This window comes from Jaculus jaculus, chromosome 1, assembly GCF_020740685.1.
Source record: "Jaculus jaculus isolate mJacJac1 chromosome 1, mJacJac1.mat.Y.cur, whole genome shotgun sequence".
In the NCBI taxonomy this organism is placed as follows: Eukaryota; Metazoa; Chordata; class Mammalia; order Rodentia; family Dipodidae; genus Jaculus; species Jaculus jaculus.
Window position 1 is genome coordinate 149,983,945 of NC_059102.1, and position 6,510 is coordinate 149,990,454.

Genomic DNA, 6,510 nt, shown 5'->3' on the forward strand with positions numbered 1-6,510 from the left:
CCCTGCAGAGTCCATGGCCTGTGAGGGGTCCTCGTGGACCATCTTGGGAGAGATGAGCCAGAAGCAACTTGAGCCATCTCAAATGGGCCCTTAGGACCCAAGGAGCTATCTGCCTGGGGTGGGGGTCAAGGTCTCAGGGCAGCTCAATATGGCTACTTGGAAAGTAGGGAACCTTCACTTGTAGGTTGCCCTGCCATTGGACCTAGAACAAATGACATTTGTAAGAGCAATTGAGAGAGGGGATTCTGGGTGACGCAAGACCACAAAAGGAGACATGTCCAGCCCCAGAAGTAGGAGGAGACCTGACATAGGAGCCCCAGAGCTTCAGGAAACCAGCTAAAAGATGCCTCATCCCAGTACAGGTGGAGACAGGCTTGCTAGAGGATAATGGAATCCCAGCACATTGATTGACCCTCTCTGGGAGGAGGGGAAAGACAACAGTGGGTTGATAGTGGGGTGACGTCAGCCTGAAGAGCTGAGGGTCACCGAGTTCCTCCTCCATGTGAATTGTCAAATGGTCCTGTGACCTCTCTCCAAGGGTCTGCAGTAAACACACACAGTGCATTGATGCGGAAACAGCTCTTAAAGACATGCCCCTCTGTCCTCCAGAATGGCAGAGCGGGATTTAAACCTAGAACCTGAGGCCCACCAGAGGAGGCTGCACCCAAGCCCCACAGGAGGGACCACTAGGCTCTGCAGTTCCATGAGCCCTTGTCCCTGCTGCCAACAAATAGGCAAGTTCAGTCCTGGAAAAGCCCCAGAGAGGTCAGCAGGAACCAGGAGGCCAGTGCCAGATGTGAGGACCCTGGTCCTGTTCAGCCCGATTCTAGCTGATGAACCCAGATAAGTCTCAGTTTCACCATCTTGAAATGGCTTATAACTATGTCAGCCAGGTGGATTGTGTGAATTGCCTCAAAAATGAGGTGGAGGAGGGGCAGGGGCTGGAGAGATTGCTCAGTGATTAAGGCACTTGCCTGCAAAGCCTAAGGACCCTGGTTCGATTCCCCAGTACCCACATGAAGCCAAATGCACAGTAGTACGTGCATTTGGAGTTTGTAGCGGCTGGAGGCCCTGGCGTGCTATTCTCTCCCTTACCTCTCTCTGCTTGTGAATAAATAATAAGGTGGTTTTTTGTTTTTTTTAATGAGTTGAGGCTGGAAAGATAGTTTAGCAGTTAAGGCACTTGCTTGCAAAGCCAAAGGACCCAGGTTCGATTCCCCAGAACCTAGAGGCACAAGGTGGCACATGTGTCTGGAGATCATTGGCAGTGCCTGGAGGCCCTGTTGTACCCATTCTGTCTTTCACTGTCCCTCTCTCTGCCTTTCTCTATCTCACAAATAAGTAAAAATGTTTTTTTAAAAAATGAGCCTTGGGGGCTGGAGAGATGGCTTAGCGGCTAAGCGCTTGCCTGTGAAGCCGAAGGACCCCGGTTTGAGGCTCAACTCCCCAGACTCACGTTAGCCAGATGCACAAGGGGGTGCATGCGTCTGGAGTTCATTTGCAGAGGCTGGAGGCTCTGGCCCACCCACTCTCTCTGTCTCTTTTCTCTATCTCTTTCTCTCTGTGTGCTTGCAAATAAATTAAATTAAGCCGGGTGTGGTGGCACACGCCTTTAATCCAAGCACTTGGGAGGCAGAGGTAGGAGGATCTCTGTGAGTTCGAGGCCACCCTGAGACTCCATAGTGAATTCCAGGTCAGCCTGGACTAGAGTGAGACCCTACTTCGACCCCCCCCCAAAAAAATTAATTAATTAATTTTAAAAAATGAGTCTTGGGGCCCTTGCCTGTATGAAGCCACCTGTCACAGGGAACCTCCAGGGCTCAGGACCTGGAAGACCATCCTCAAGTGGCACCCCCTGTTGCCTGGCCCAGGAGTGTTTCAGAACAAGGAGATGCAGTACAGCATCAGCAGGTGAAGAGACCCGGCACCTAAAAGGCCGGCACATGAGCTCTATGGGCACATGAGCTCTGTGGCCCATGCAGTGCCTGGACCGAGATGCCTGGTAACCCCACCCGAATGAAAAGCTCCTATTTGTCAGACCCCTGCTCCTTGGAGCATTCATTCCCTTACTTGTCTACTCATTCAGTACTCCACGGTGGTTCTGTTATAGTCCGCAAGAGAGAATTACCACCACACTTCTTAAGCCAATTATGAGTCCTAAATTGCTTGCCTCCGAGAGTGAACTAATGCTCGGGACCCTCAACCCTGAAAAAAGGTGGGATAGGGTTTTTTAAGCCAAAACCCACAACTATGTTATTCCAAGTGCAGGCCAGATAATAGAAGTTATGGTTAATAACATCAACCCACCAATACATCATACCAGGGTCATGGAAGTTACAGTTAAGCAAAAAATAACGAACCTCCCAGAACTGCAAAAAGCCATAAACTTCCCGGTACGGCAGGTGACTGGTTAAGAATGCATTGATGGGGAGAGCCCCACAACAATGGAGTTACTAGAGGCAGTTCAGTTACTGTGGCTTCCTCAGCCTGACCTGCCAGGGCCCTGACATCAACAGGGATGGTGGGCAGTGGCTGGCTACATTATTTAAAGAGAGGCCTGTATCTGCAAGAAACACTGAAAAGATGTAGCACCGTAACTTAAGACACAAAACAACTAGAAGTAAGGAAGAAAGCCAGACATGGTGGCGCACGCCTTTAATCCCAGCACTCGGGAGGCAGAAGTGGGAGGATCACTGAGTTCTAGACCACCCTGAGACTACATAGTGAATTCCAGGTCAGCCTGGGCTAGAGCGAGCCCCTAAGCCGAAAAGCCAAAAAAAAAAAAAAAAAAAAAAAAAAAGGTTAGGAAGAAAAGCTGCATCACAGCCAGGCATGCTAGACGCAGTCCACATTCCAAGCTGAGCGGCTAAACTGGCGCGCAGAGCGCAGGCGCGGGGATTTGGCGGGCCGGACGTAGAAGACTCGCTAGAGAGCGCGGCGGCGGGCGGGAGGATGTCCTTCGCGGGATTCCGTAGGCACTGCTATAAAAGAGGCAGCGAGGCCCTGCGCGTGCTCTCGGCGGCCATGGCGATACAGCGCTTCGTATGTCCTGCTGGTTTGTCTTCATGGGCCGACCGCCTTGGGCCTCGCAGAGGCCTCGGCCAGCCGGGATGAGAGGCTTCGTGTCCTCGGCTTTGTGCCTGCCATTTGTGAGAAATCTGTAGGTCTGCCTTTTCCCTCCAGAGGCTCGGTCACCTTCGTCTGTGCAGCAAACCGATGGTGGTAAGAAGGACCACACAGTCCATTCCGGCCTCCTCTAGGGACGGGCGGCTGAGCCCGAGGGGTCTTTAGGGGATGTGTTGGGCATTTGGGTAGGCTTTGATGCAGCTAGCGTCTCCCTGGGGTCCCTGAGACAGAAAGCGGAGCCAGGAGAAACGTTTTGCTGTCTGTCCATGAAGGAGATAGAGTGTCTTTTCGAAAGGGTCAGTTTTTGACTATTTAGTGAGCCAGTCCCTAATAGCTAAGCCAAAATGAGCCAGACCTGACACGGGGTGGGGTGTCTCACTTACCCTCGTGCTCTTGGGTGGTCATGGTGGGGTACCGCACCCGGTATCGTAGGGTCAACATACTGCGACCTGAATTAATAAGTAGGGAGAAAGTGGAGGGAGTAACATGCGTTGGGTCTTTCTAGAAAATCTCCTGTAGCCAGGAAACCAGATGAAACTAGACACAGTCCTTGTGCAGTGCTCCACTGGAATGGCGTGTAAAGAATGTTGGGTTTTTTATTGTTGTTGTTTGCTTTAGGGAGTATTCCTGCTGGAAATGAAGCCTCTGTGAAGAGATGCTGGCGTCTCGTGGGTAGGTAGACCCATCCATCCTGCCAGGAGTGGGGGCAGGGCATTTATCTCATCCCCACTGCCCCTAGAGGCGTTGCAAGTGTGGCTGCTGTGTCACACCTGCGTCAGTAGGTGGCAGAGAGGAAGAGGCTATGTCTACGCTCAGTGTTCTGACCTGTGAACATCTGAATGATTAGTAGCCTGACACCCCATGTTCCTCTGGCGGTGGGTCTTGCCAGCCCCCTGAAGCCTAGCTCTGGGACCACACATCCAACATGAGGTAGGAGATAGGAGAGAAGCCATTGTGTGGAGAAGGACCGTGGCTATTCCAGAGGCTGAGGCAGGATTGGAAACTTGAGGGCGATCTGGACTCTAGGGTGAGACAGTGAGTGGCCCAAAAAACCCAAAAGGTGCTGGGTGTGGCAGTTCATGCCTTTAATCCCTGCAGTCCAGAGGTAGGAGGGTCGCTGTGAGTTCAAGGCCAGCGTGAGACTACAGAGTGCCAGGTCAGCCTGGGCCAGAGTGAGAGCGTCCCTCAAAAAGGGGAGGGGGTCCTAGGAAGTGAATAAGCACCAAAGTTCTTCTAGGTCCAGAAAGAAAGGGGTATGGCTTTTAAACTCTTCAGAGCATCTGGCTTCCTGTGTGTTCTCTTTTCAGCTCCTACTCAGTTCCTCATTAGTAGCTCTAGGAGAGAATATGGATACAGGAGTGTCTTGGGGTCCTCAGATGGCATGGCAGTGGTCCTGATTTCAGCAGCTCTGGTCAGTAAGGCAAGCTATATGCTCTGTAACCCTCACCTGCTGGGGCTCACAGCGATCCTCTACCTCTGCATCCCAAGTGCTGAGATTAAAGGCGTGCACCACCACGCCTGGCTTGGGCATTTAAACACTAATGGAGCACAGGAGTGACTCGGTGGTAGAGTGTTTGCTGAGCGTGCACAAAGCCTTGAGCTCTAACCCCAGCCCCACAAAATATAGTTGGCAGGCTAGGGAGATGGCTTCGTGGTAAAAGGCACGTACTTGCAAAGCCCGATTATCCAGGTTTGATTCCCTAGTAGTCACATAAAGCCAGACTCACAAAGTGAAATCTCTGGAATTTGTTTGCAGTGGCAGGAGGACCTGGTGTGCCCGTGTTTTTTTCTCTCACTGTCACAGCTGGCAGATAACTGTCGTGGTGCCACAGTGCCATGTTTAGCTCTTGTGTAAGGGAAGTAGTTAGATGCTGGAAGCAGAGATGCCAGGGAGCTCTAAAGTGCTTCCTTGATGTACACTGGGTGAAACTATCAGTGTGTGCAGGAATTAGTACTGCCTGTGGCTTCATATCTCGGTGGAGGGGGGGTCTTGAATTGCATCCTCTTGGATAAGAGGGCTTACTCATTGTTCTCCAATACAGGAAGGAAGGTGACAGAAGCAACTCAGTCCAGTCATTGGCCAAGATGACTGACTGGGTACAGCCCAGTTGAGGTAAGAAGAGACATACTGGGCCCTCAAAAGCACTGGTCTCCCCAAGCCCTGCCTGCAGCACGGTGTAAGCAGCTGCCCTGTCGATGCTGTCCTGGACCTGCCAGCACCACAGGCACAGCCTTTCTGCTGTGCTGGTGACATCAGGGCAAAGAGCAAGCGGCTATTTCTACGCTCAGTGTTCAGAAGCCAGTGAGCACTAAGAATGGTGTATAGCCTGACATTCTGCAGGGCCACGAGGGGCCACTGAGTCTTTGTTCTATAGGGGTGGAGACATGTGCCCTGGAGGCTGCCAAAGTGGTGTGGGGCATGGGAGGCCTCTTTAGTGCTGTGGGGTGAAGTGGGGCAGGGCTTGTTTGAAGAGGACCCAGCACCACCAAGCCAGTGAGCACTACATGTGTACTGCCTGGCACCGTTGGGGTTGAGGAGAGCTTGTCTGGGATTGAGTACTTGCTGTGAGGACCCTTGAGTAGAAGCTGCAGAGACGGACTGTCCGATAACTCTGGTCTTTGTGCTCTTGGCCAGACCAGTGGCAGGGCCCCTCAGGCTTGCTTGTTGCTATAGCAGCTGTCTGGGAAGGGGTTCACACACTGGACTCCCTGAAGGTCCTTTGGAGAATCCAGGAAAAGCAAGAAGCCTGGTGTGGCCCACTATCTGCTTTTATCTTACAGATTCAAAAGCCAGGAAGAATGAAGCCCACAGGTGCAACCACCATCACCTGGTCAGGGAGGGCCTGAGTTAACTGCTGCCAGGGACCTGCTGAGCCACCCACACAGCCTTCCTCTGCTAGAAGGCTGGGCTCTGCCAAATGCACGCCTCTCATCCGAGCAGCCAGCAATCATGCTTCGAACCATACTTGCATTGGTTAAGATTAAACTACTTTGCCCAAGAGGGATGGAATAAGGCCACTTCCTCCAGTCTTGTGATGACTAACAGAACAACATAGCAGTTCTGGGGCAGTGCAGCCACTTCTTGAGATTGCTGCCAACATTCCCTCCTGCCCCAGCGTTCGTGGCCTTAGAAGTGATAATTAGGTAGGGGAATTCCAGGTGCTGCAGAAGGAGCACAAATAAACTTGCTTATTCTCCAAGCTGGACTTAATGGAATCTTTCTTGGGTGTCTGTTCCCTTCCTGTTTAGGATGAAAAGCCCATCTTTGATTTTGTTTGTTTCCCCAGAAATGTGGATTGGAGAAGTTGCTCAATGGTTAAGGTACTTGCTTGCAAAGCCTAATGATCTGGGTTCAATACCCTGGTATTCATGAAAAGCCAGATA

At 51.8% G+C, this 6,510-nt stretch overlaps 1 long non-coding RNA gene and 2 other non-coding genes across 3 annotated transcripts; all 3 read left to right on the forward strand.

The window, feature by feature from the left end:
* Positions 1–3,024: 3,024 nt before the first annotated feature.
* On the forward strand, positions 3,025–6,326 carry LOC123463461. The gene is made up of 4 exons (XR_006638954.1): positions 3,025–3,222; positions 3,745–3,798; positions 5,169–5,239; positions 5,908–6,326. It is a non-coding gene; the product is annotated as an uncharacterized LOC123463461 (long non-coding RNA).
* Positions 3,855–3,985, forward strand: LOC123457907. Its single transcript, XR_006635260.1, has one exon. It is a non-coding gene; the product is annotated as a small nucleolar RNA SNORA17 (small nucleolar RNA).
* LOC123457857 lies at positions 5,325–5,462 on the forward strand. The gene has a single exon (XR_006635217.1). It is a non-coding gene; the product is annotated as a small nucleolar RNA SNORA43 (small nucleolar RNA).
* Positions 6,327–6,510: the final 184 nt, after the last annotated feature.